The sequence below is a fragment of the Rhipicephalus microplus genome, unplaced genomic scaffold (genome assembly GCF_043290135.1).
Source record: "Rhipicephalus microplus isolate Deutch F79 unplaced genomic scaffold, USDA_Rmic scaffold_522, whole genome shotgun sequence".
In the NCBI taxonomy this organism is placed as follows: domain Eukaryota; kingdom Metazoa; phylum Arthropoda; class Arachnida; order Ixodida; family Ixodidae; genus Rhipicephalus; species Rhipicephalus microplus.
The window spans coordinates 25,001-34,868 of record NW_027465082.1 but is presented as its reverse complement, the minus strand read 5'-3'; the positions used below and the strand labels follow the sequence as shown (position 1 = coordinate 34,868).

Genomic DNA, 9,868 nt, shown 5'->3' with positions numbered 1-9,868 from the left:
ATAACACAAATTCTAGGAAAAAAAAAAAAAACACTTGTTCGCCGTTCTCTGCGCCGTGACTGGCAGCACTCCGGCGAAGCGAAACGGGGTCGATTCGAGCACGATATCGGCGTCTTTCGACGTGCTCGCCGGCGACCGTCGCACGAGTACGTCGCACGAGCGCGTCTGCCGGGGCGCCGTTTGCGAAGCCGACGCAAAAGTGGGAACCGCCGCTCGGATGATCGCCGCTTTCGGCAGAGTGAGTGTTGGCACTCCGGGGAAGCGAAACAGCGTGAATGCGCCCACGAAATCGGCGTATTTTGAAGTGCCCGCCGGCGACCGTCGCACGAGTACGGTAAACCGCGTCAGCCGGGGCGTAGTTCGGGACGCCGACGAAAAAGTGGGAAGCGCAACTCGGATCTTCGCCGTTTTTGCAGGAGTGAGTGGCGGCCCTCCTGCGAGACCAAGAAGCATCGATTCGTGCACGAATTCGGCGCCTTTCGACGTGATCGCCGGCGACCGTCGCTCGAGTAGGGCAAACCGCGTCTGCCGGGGCGGGCTTCGGGACGCCGATGCGAAAGTGGGAAACGCTGCTCGGATGTTCGCCGTTTTTGGCCGAGTGAGTGCTGGCACTCGGGCGAAGCCAAACGGGGCCGATTACGGCACGATATCGGCGTCTTTCGACGTGCCCGGCGGCGACCGTCGCACGAGTACGGTAAACCGCGTCAGCCCGGGCGGAGTTCGGGACGCCGATGCGAAAGTGGAGAACGCCGCTCGGATCTTCGCCGTTTTTGGAGGAGTGAGTGGCGGCACTCCGGAGAAGCCAAGGAGCGCCAATTAGCGCACGATATCGGCGTCTTTCGACGCGCTCGCCGGCGACCGTCGAACGAGTAGGGCAAACCGCGTCTGCCGGGGCGGGGTTTACGACGCCGACGCAAAAGTGGGAACCGCCGCTCGGATGTTGGCCGTTTTTGGCAGAGTGAGTGCTGGCACACCGGCGACGCGAAAGAGCGCGAAAGCGCCCACGAAAGTGGCGTATTTGGACGTGCTTGACGGCGACCGCTGCAGGAGTACGAAAAACCACGTCAGCCGGGGCGAGCGACCCACGGCGGTCTGGGTGCTTATCGCTGCTATTATAGGGGCACCCCGGCAGACGCAGAAAAAAAAAATTTTTTTTCGACCTTCTTTTTTGCTGGTCGAGCTCGGGTAACCCAGGTCGCAATGGGAGCCGCGCACGAAAGCGGCGTCGCGAGACGCGTTCGCGGTCGCTAGTCGCACGAGCTCGGCAACCGCGTCAGCCGGCGCGGAGTTCGGGATGCCGACGGCTAAGTGGGTACCGCTGCTCGGATGTTCGCCGTTTTTGGCCGAGTGAGTGCTGGCACTCCGGCGAAGCGAAACGGGGCCGATTCGGGCACGATATCGGCGTATTTCGACGTGCTCGCCGGCGACCGTCGCACGAGTACGGCAAAGCGCGTCTGCCGGGGCGAGGTTTGCGATGCCGACGAAAAAGTGGGAAGCGCCGCTCGGATCTTCGCCGTTTTTGCAGGAGTGAGTGGCGGCCCTCCTGCGAGACCAAGAAGCATCGACTCGCGCACGATATCGGTGTCTTTCGACGTGCCCGCCGGCCACCGCCGCACGAGTACGGCAAACCGCGTATGCCGGGGCGGGGTTGGCGACGCCGACGCAAAAGTGGGAACCGCCACTAGGATGTTCGCCGTTTTTGGCAGAGTGAGTGCTGGCACACCGGCGACGCGAAAGAGCGCGAAAGCGCCCACGAAAGTGGCGTATTTGGACGTGCTTGACGGCGACCGCTGCAGGAGTACGAAAAACCACGTCAGCCGGGGCGAGCGACCCACGGCGGTCTGGGTGCTTATCGCTGCTATTATAGGGGCACCCCGGCAGACGCAGAAAAAAAAAATTTTTTTTCGACCTTCTTTTTTGCTGGTCGAGCTCGGGTAACCCAGGTCGCAATGGGAGCCGCGCACGAAAGCGGCGTCGCGAGACGCGTTCGCGGTCGCTAGTCGCACGAGCTCGGCAACCGCGTCAGCCGGCGCGGAGTTCGGGATGCCGACGGCTAAGTGGGTACCGCTGCTCGGATGTTCGCCGTTTTTGGCCGAGTGAGTGCTGGCACTCCGGCGAAGCGAAACGGGGCCGATTCGGGCACGATATCGGCGTATTTCGACGTGCTCGCCGGCGACCGTCGCACGAGTACGGCAAAGCGCGTCTGCCGGGGCGAGGTTTGCGATGCCGACGAAAAAGTGGGAAGCGCCGCTCGGATCTTCGCCGTTTTTGCAGGAGTGAGTGGCGGCCCTCCTGCGAGACCAAGAAGCATCGACTCGCGCACGATATCGGTGTCTTTCGACGTGCCCGCCGGCCACCGCCGCACGAGTACGGCAAACCGCGTATGCCGGGGCGGGGTTGGCGACGCCGACGCAAAAGTGGGAACCGCCACTAGGATGTTCGCCGTTTTTGGCAGAGTGAGTGCTGGCACTCCGGCGAAGCGAAAGAGCGCGAAAGCGCCCACGAAAGTGGCGTATTTGGACGTGCTTGACGGCGACCGCTGCAGGAGTACGAAAAACCACGTCAGCCGGGGCGAGCGACCCACGGCGGTCTGGGTGCTTATCGCTGCTATTATAGGGGCACCCCGGCAGACGCAGAAAAAAAAAATTTTTTTTCGACCTTCTTTTTTGCTGGTCGAGCTCGGGTAACCCAGGTCGCAATGGGAGCCGCGCACGAAAGCGGCGTCGCGAGACGCGTTCGCGGTCGCTAGTCGCACGAGCTCGGCAACCGCGTCAGCCGGCGCGGAGTTCGGGATGCCGACGGCTAAGTGGGTACCGCTGCTCGGATGTTCGCCGTTTTTGGCCGAGTGAGTGCTGGCACTCCGGCGAAGCGAAACGGGGCCGATTCGGGCACGATATCGGCGTATTTCGACGTGCTCGCCGGCGACCGTCGCACGAGTACGGCAAAGCGCGTCTGCCGGGGCGAGGTTTGCGATGCCGACGAAAAAGTGGGAAGCGCCGCTCGGATCTTCGCCGTTTTTGCAGGAGTGAGTGGCGGCCCTCCTGCGAGACCAAGAAGCATCGACTCGCGCACGATATCGGTGTCTTTCGACGTGCCCGCCGGCCACCGCCGCACGAGTACGGCAAACCGCGTATGCCGGGGCGGGGTTGGCGACGCCGACGCAAAAGTGGGAACCGCCACTAGGATGTTCGCCGTTTTTGGCAGAGTGAGTGCTGGCACACCGGCGACGCGAAAGAGCGCGAAAGCGCCCACGAAAGTGGCGTATTTGGACGTGCTTGACGGCGACCGCTGCAGGAGTACGAAAAACCACGTCAGCCGGGGCGAGCGACCCACGGCGGTCTGGGTGCTTATCGCTGCTATTATAGGGGCACCCCGGCAGACGCAGAAAAAAAAAATTTTTTTTCGACCTTCTTTTTTGCTGGTCGAGCTCGGGTAACCCAGGTCGCAATGGGAGCCGCGCACGAAAGCGGCGTCGCGAGACGCGTTCGCGGTCGCTAGTCGCACGAGCTCGGCAACCGCGTCAGCCGGCGCGGAGTTCGGGATGCCGACGGCTAAGTGGGTACCGCTGCTCGGATGTTCGCCGTTTTTGGCCGAGTGAGTGCTGGCACTCCGGCGAAGCGAAACGGGGCCGATTCGGGCACGATATCGGCGTATTTCGACGTGCTCGCCGGCGACCGTCGCACGAGTACGGCAAAGCGCGTCTGCCGGGGCGAGGTTTGCGATGCCGACGAAAAAGTGGGAAGCGCCGCTCGGATCTTCGCCGTTTTTGCAGGAGTGAGTGGCGGCCCTCCTGCGAGACCAAGAAGCATCGACTCGCGCACGATATCGGTGTCTTTCGACGTGCCCGCCGGCCACCGCCGCACGAGTACGGCAAACCGCGTATGCCGGGGCGGGGTTGGCGACGCCGACGCAAAAGTGGGAACCGCCACTAGGATGTTCGCCGTTTTTGGCAGAGTGAGTGCTGGCACTCCGGCGAAGCGAAAGAGCGCGAATGCGCCCACGAAAGTGGCGTGTTTGGACGTGCTTGACGACGACCACCGCAGGAAAACGAAAAACCACGTCAGCCGGGGCGAGCGACCCATGGCGGTCTGGGTGCTTATCGCTGCTATTATAGGGGCACCCCGGCAGACGCAAAAAAAAAAAAATTTTTTTCGACATTCTTTCTTGCTCGTCGACCTCGGGTGACCCAGGTCGCAGTGGGAGCCGCGCACGAAAGCGGCGTCGCGAGACGGCTTCGCGGTCGCTAGTCGCACGAGCTCGGCAACCGCGTCTGCCGGGGCGGAGTTCGGGACGCCGACGGCTAAGTGGGAACCGCCGCTCGGATGTTCGCCGTTTGTGGCCGAGTGAGTGCTGGCACTCCGGCGAAGCCAAACGGGGCCGATTCCGGCACGATATCGGCGTCTTTCTACGTGCTCGCCGGCGACCGTCGCACGAGTACGGCAAAGTGCGTCTGCCGGGGCGGGGTTTGCGACGCGTACGCAATAGTGAGAACCGTCGCTCGGATGTTCGTCGTCTTTCGCCGAGCCAGTGCTGGCACTCCGGCGAAGCCGAACGGAGCCGATTCGGGCACGATATCGGCGTCTTTCCACGTGCTCGCCGGCGACCGTCGCACGAGTACGGTAAACCGCGTCAGCCGGGGCGGAGTTCGGGACGCCGATGCGAAAGTGGGAAGCGCCGCTCGGATCTTCGCCGTTTTTGGAGGAGTCAGTGGCGGCACTCCGGTGAAGCCAAGGTGCGCCAATTCGCGCACGATATCGGCGTCTTTCGACGTGCCCGCCGGCCACCGTCGCACGAGTACGGCAAACCTCGTCTGCCGGGGCGGGGTTTGCGACGCCGACGCAAAAGTGGGAACCGCCGCTCGGATGTTCGCCGTTTTTGGCAGAGTGAGTGCTGGCACTCCGGCGAAGCGAAAGAGCGTGAATGCGCCCACGAAAGTAGCGTATTTGGACGTGCTTGACGGCGACCGCCGCAGGAGTACGAAAAACCACGTCAGCCGGGGCGAGCGACCCACGGCGGTCTGGGTGCTTATCGCTGCTATTATAGGGGCACCCCGGCAGACGCAGAAAGAAAAAAAAAAAAAAATGGGGACATGGCGTGCGTCACCGTGCGGCTTCGCAGCGTTGCCGAAGTCGCCGAGCCCTTCGACTGAGCCGAACGGCGGACAGGGAACGTTGGTCGGCCGTTCTAACCTGTCGGTGCCACGCCGAGACGTCGTTAAGGAAAACCGCGTCGTGGGCCTCTACGACGCCGTCGAGTCGTTGTACGTTTGGTGTCCAGCGTGTCGGCGGCGAGTAGCGGACACGTCGTTCACGACTTCGGTCTTTCGCAGTCGACGCGAACTTGCGGAGAGTCGTGGTGCCTCACGTTTTCGGCAGAAACCGCGGCGGAATTTTCCCGTGCGTGCGCGCACGACCTCGGTGCTGTGCCGTCAGCGTAGTGTTGCACAAACTCGTGGCCTACCCAAGGTGCGGTACGTTTGCGGCCGTATCCTCGGTGGGAATTTCGTGAGTAGGGTCGCAAATTCTACGACCTCGGCGGGTTTGAGAGCGACGTAGACTTGTGGCACGCTCAACGTGCCACACGTTTCGGGGCACACCCGCGGTGAAATTTTCTCGAGTACGCTCGTATTAGTGCCCAAGGAGGTCTGGGTACTTATCGCTGCTATTATGTGGGGGTTCTCGTGAGCGGCGTACGCGAAAGCGACCGGGTGTCTGATATGCGGCGGGCTTCGGCCTCGTCAAGCGTGTCCTCGGGTCTGCTCCAGGGGAATCCACGGCAGTCGTCTGCAGCCTCATCCGCTTGATGCGTTAGGGGCTGGTTGTCGGACGGTGCCGTTTTACCACGATATCGAGGTGTGTTCCGTGTCGTCCTCGGGCGATTCAGATGCGAAAGCGCCGAAGACGCGGGCGTGACCCGTCGTCTGGCGGCTTTGCAGTCTCGGCTCCGTTGCTAGTTCCGGCCGGTCCACCGACAGTGCAGCGGGCTTGGGCAACCCGCACGGCGCGACCGAGTCGATGCAACGAAAAAGAGCGAGCATGAACGTGCTTCTTGCCGCACGGCTCCCACTCGTCTTTCGGGAAGGTTGTGCCGTAGCGAGCTCGAACGCCGTCATCTCGGAGTGCAAAATAAGCGTGTTGGGGCGCCTGAAGGTGGCCTCCGCCGCACACAGACTGCGTCCGGCCCGCCGAAGGCGAGGACGGACGCGCAGTCGAACGATTACCTGGTTGATCCTGCCAGTAATCATATGCTTGTCTCAAAGATTAAGCCATGCATGTCTAAGTACATGCCGAAATAAGGCGAAACCGCGAATGGCTCATTAAATCAGTTATGGTTCCTTAGATCGTTTCTTCCTACTTGGATAACTGTGGCAATTCTAGAGCTAATACATGCAGTGAGCCTGGAGCCCTTTGGGTAACGGGTGCTTTTATTAGACCAAGATCGATCGGGTTTCGGCCCGTATTGTGTGGTGACTCTGGATAACTTTGTGCTGATCGCATGGCCACGAGCCGGCGACGTTTCTTTCAAGTGTCTGCCTTATCAACTTTCGATGGTAGGTTACTTGCTTACCATGGTTGTTACGGGTAACGGAGAATCAGGGTTTGATTCCGGAGAGGGAGCCTGAGAAACGGCTACCACATCCAAGGAAGGCAGCAGGCGCGCAAATTACCCACTCCCGGCACGGGGAGGTAGTGACGAAAAATAACAATACGGGACTCTTTTGAGGCCCCGTAATTGAAATGAGTACACTCTAAATCCTTTAACGAGGATCAATTGGAGGGCAAGTCTGGTGCCAGCAGCCGCGGTAATTCCAGCTCCAATAGCGTATACTAAAGCTGCTGCGGTTAAAAAGCTCGTAGTTGGATCTCAGTTCCAGACGAGTAGTGCATCTACCCGATGCGACGGCTCGGACTGAACATCATGCCGGTTCTTTCTTGGTGCACTTCATTGTGTGCCTCGAGATGGCCGGTGCTTTTACTTTGAAAAAATTAGAGTGCTCAACGCAGGCGAGTCGCCTGAATAAACTTGCATGGAATAATAGAACAAGACCTCGTTTCTGTTCTGTTGGTTTTTGGAATACGAGGTAATGATTAAGAGGGACGGACGGGGGCATTCGTATTGCGGCGCTAGAGGTGAAATTCTTGGACCGTCGCAAGACGAACTACTGCGAAAGCATTTGCCAAGAATGTTTTCATTGATCAAGAACGAAAGTCAGAGGTTCGAAGGCGATCAGATACCGCCCTAGTTCTGACCATAAACGATGCCAACCAGCGATCCGCCTGAGTTACTCAAATGACTCGGCGGGCAGCTTCCGGGAAACCAAAGTATTTGGGTTCCGGGGGAAGTATGGTTGCAAAGCTGAAACTTAAAGGAATTGACGGAAGGGCACCACCAGGAGTGGAGCCTGCGGCTTAATTTGACTCAACACGGGAAAACTTACCCGGCCCGGACACTGGGAGGATTGACAGATTGAGAGCTCTTTCTTGATTCGGTGGATGGTGGTGCATGGCCGTTCTTAGTTGGTGGAGCGATTTGTCTGGTTAATTCCGATAACGAACGAGACTCTAGCCTATTAAATAGGTGCGGGGTTCCCAGCACCTTACAACCTTCTTAGAGGGACAAGCGGCTCCTAGCCGCACGAAACAGAGCAATAACAGGTCTGTGATGCCCTTAGATGTCCGGGGCCGCACGCGCGCTACACTGAAGGAAGCAGCGTGTCTTTATCCCTGTCTGAAAAGACTGGGTAACCCGTGGAACTTCTTTCGTGATTGGGATAGGGGCTTGCAATTGTTCCCCTTGAACGAGGAATTCCCAGTAAGCGCGAGTCATAAGCTCGCGTTGATTACGTCCCTGCCCTTTGTACACACCGCCCGTCGCTACTACCGATTGAATGATTTAGTGAGGTCTTCGGACCGATGTCCGGCGCGGCCTTTCGGTTGCGCCGGTCTGTTGGAAAGATGACCAAACTTGATCATTTAGAGGAAGTAAAAGTCGTAACAAGGTTTCCGTAGGTGAACCTGCGGAAGGATCATTAACGGATTGTGAAGGGTGAGCGCCTCAGCTGCGTCTGCGCCCGACACTTTCTGCCGCTGACCCCGTTTGGACGCGGGGTCGGCTTTTCCCCACGGGGCTGCCTGAATGTGGAGCGGCACCCCGTGACAAATTGTTGCGCCCAGCGGACGCCAACACCGCGACCTTGGACGGTCGGCCAGGTGGCGGACGCGGGTACAAACGGCGCAACGCACTCATAGGTCGGCTTTCGACCCGCCACTGCACCGTGGCTCGAAGCGCTCGAAATGCGCGACCCGACCGCTGCGGGACCGCCTAGTACTGTAAACAGGAGCGGCGGAGCGCGAACGGCGAGTCGTGGTTACGTCGGTAGAAGGCGAGGCTGCGCGTTCCCGAAACGCCAGCCGAGTGCCCTCCCGACCGTTCGAGCGTGCAAGAACGAGACCCGACAATCGCGCGGCGACTGCCAAGTACGAGAGGAACGGCACAAGCGTCGGCGGTCGGTCAAGGAACTGGCGATGTGACGGGTCCGCTGTGCACCAGTGCATACCGTCCCGCCGTCCGCGGCAAGCGCCTCCGCGTCCTCGGGTGACGGAGGCTGCCGGTCGGTTCTTGCAGGCGAGGGATCTCGCTGGCACCGGTTCGCGTTGACGCGCGGCCGGTCATGGCACGGCGATGCGACGGCCGAGGTGCGCAGTACTCGATGGAGGAACCGCACGCTCCGATGACCGTCCCGCCCTCCGCGGCGTATGCGTACCGACCGTAATGGTTGCAGCAGCGCCGGCCGGCTTTTGAATTCGCCACACGAAACACGGTGCGAGATCGCGGTTAGGGGAGCGTCGACGTTGCCAGGCGTTTTGCTTGCTGCCGAGGGAAAGGCGGCACGGCCACGTCGCGCTCGTCGCGATTAGCGGGTCTGCGCGCTTTGGGAAGGTGCCGCAACGACTTGCCGAAAGAGGAAGCACGGAAGAACGAGGGACTTGGACGTCCCGACAATTGAACGCACTTGCGGCCAGGCCCTTGCTGGCTTCGTTCTTCCGCCTCGAGTAGGCTCGTACGCGGCTCCGGCGCCGAAAGTGGTCCTTGGCACCGACTTCGGTGGACGTGGGAAGTGCCGCGCAAGTACGGCGCGCCTGGCTCCACCTGTTGGCTAAAGTAGGCAGCCGGATCGGCATTTTGGTGTGCGGTGGCAAACCGTGGATGCGAAAAAAGCTTGTGCGATTTCGTGGAACAAAAAGCGGGGGTCCCCCTTTTTATGCGGAGGAGACCGACCCGCCTGCCGTGGTGAACCGCGACGCCACGGTAAAAACGGGAGAGGCTTGTCGATGGGACCGTGCATCCCGCGCTCCACGGAGGCCGGGAGGCGGCCGCCCGAGGAAATGTGTAGCCGTCGAGGCCCGCATCTGCGTGCACTCTTATCCAAATGGGTGTACCGCAGGCATTTTCTGGTTAGGCGGGCCAATGAGAGCGAGCACACAACGATACCTACGGGTCCGGCTTGGAGAACCGGCTTCGACGCCTCCCGAGTATTTATAGAGGGGTGGACCACGAAAGCACTCGCAAGTAGCGAAAGCGAAACGCCGTCCGAAACACACCGTTTGCTCGATTTGCGGCAGCCGAAAAAGGCGCGGCAGAGTTTTGGAGTCCAAGCGTGCGCTGAAAAGCGCCCTTCTTGGCCACTGTTTGGCCGAGTGCCAGAAACGTTTGGTTTTGACTGTACGGAATTGAACAAACACTTTTTCACGACTCTAAGCGGTGGATCACTCGGTTCTCGGGTCGATGAAGAACGCAGCCAGCTGCGAGACTTGGTGTGAATTGCAGGACACACTGAGCACTGATTCTTTGAACGCACATTGCGGCC

The 9,868-nt window shown here is 60.3% G+C and overlaps 2 non-coding genes across 2 annotated transcripts in view; both read left to right on the top strand.

Annotated features, from left to right (window-relative positions):
- The first annotated feature begins 6,217 nt into the window (after positions 1 to 6,217).
- LOC142795003 (small subunit ribosomal RNA) lies at positions 6,218 to 8,032 on the top strand. The gene has a single exon (XR_012892686.1). It is a non-coding gene; the product is annotated as a small subunit ribosomal RNA (ribosomal RNA).
- Positions 8,033 to 9,751: 1,719 nt separating this feature from the next.
- The window catches only part of LOC142795006 (5.8S ribosomal RNA), a 153-nt gene continuing 36 nt past the window's right edge, over positions 9,752 to 9,868 (top strand). The window contains exon 1 of the ribosomal RNA XR_012892688.1: positions 9,752 to 9,868. This exon is cut by the window's right edge and continues 36 nt beyond it. This is a non-coding gene — a ribosomal RNA (5.8S ribosomal RNA).